Here is a 1,085-nt window from a genome sequence, read left to right on the forward strand (position 1 = left end):
AGACCTAGTGGTGGCAGTGCGGCTGCTGGAGCTGCCGGGGAGGCCCGCCGGAGGCGCCAGCCGGGAGCGCGCGGGAGCCAGGCGGGTGGGCGCGCCAGGAGCAGTGACGGAGCCGGCGTCAGGTGTCCGGGAGAGAGCTCCCAGGGGCGCACGAAAGGGGACTGTGGGGAAGGCGCCAAGAGGCCGGCGAGGAGCTGCGGTGGCCGGGAACCCAGGCCCGGCTGCTCGCAGAGGGATGCGCCCCACTCTCGGGCCTGGCTGGCACCCACCTGAGGCGTTCCGGGTCCTGCGGCGACACTCCGCGCACCAGGTTGGGCTGCAAGGTCACTCTGCGGGCCGGACGGAGAGTTGGGATCCAGCTCTGGAAGGGCGATCAAGGACACGCCCCGCTGGAGCGTAGGGTCTGATCTCCCCGAACCGCACCGCTACCCTGGGTCCCCAGGCCGAGTCCCCGCGGCCGCCCGACAGCGTCGCCAGCAGCAGGAGGGGAGCCCAGGACGACCGCGAGCCCCCCGACGGCGGGGCTGCGGACTCCTCGTCAGTCCCGCCCGCCACCCACAAGTGGGTATTATCTCTGAGGCATCAGCACCGGCCCCCCAGCAACCCTTCCTGGGGCTTCTGTTCCGCGGACTTGGCCCCGCCCCTGTGCCCCCATTGGTCGGGTCCGGAGGGGGCGGGACCCGACGGCTGCGAGCTGGACTGAGAGAGGCCACCTCGGCCCGGGGCGCGCGGCACAGTCTGAGGGTCCGCGCCTCCCGGAGCCCGGCGGGAGCTCGCTCTCCGCCTCTGCGCTGAGCGGCCTCGGCAGCAGCCGGACTGTCTAGCGCGGCGGCACAGACAGACTAGCCGACGGTCCCCGGTCCCCGGAGGAGCCCTTGCCCGAGGAGGTGCGGCCGCATCCGACTACCCGGAGCCGCGACAGGCGCCGCGGGCCGGACGCTCTAGGGACCGCGCTGCGTTCGCGGGCGACGCCAGCCCCGTCCCGCCAGCCCCAAGCCCGGCCCGCCGCTCGCCGTCGGGGCGGCCCCAGCCCCTGGCCCGGCCGGGAGCGGATGCGCGCGCGGTGAAGCCGCCCGGGTCCCGCC

Source organism: Eubalaena glacialis, chromosome 3, assembly GCF_028564815.1.
Source record: "Eubalaena glacialis isolate mEubGla1 chromosome 3, mEubGla1.1.hap2.+ XY, whole genome shotgun sequence".
NCBI lineage: Eukaryota > Metazoa > Chordata > Mammalia > Artiodactyla > Balaenidae > Eubalaena > Eubalaena glacialis.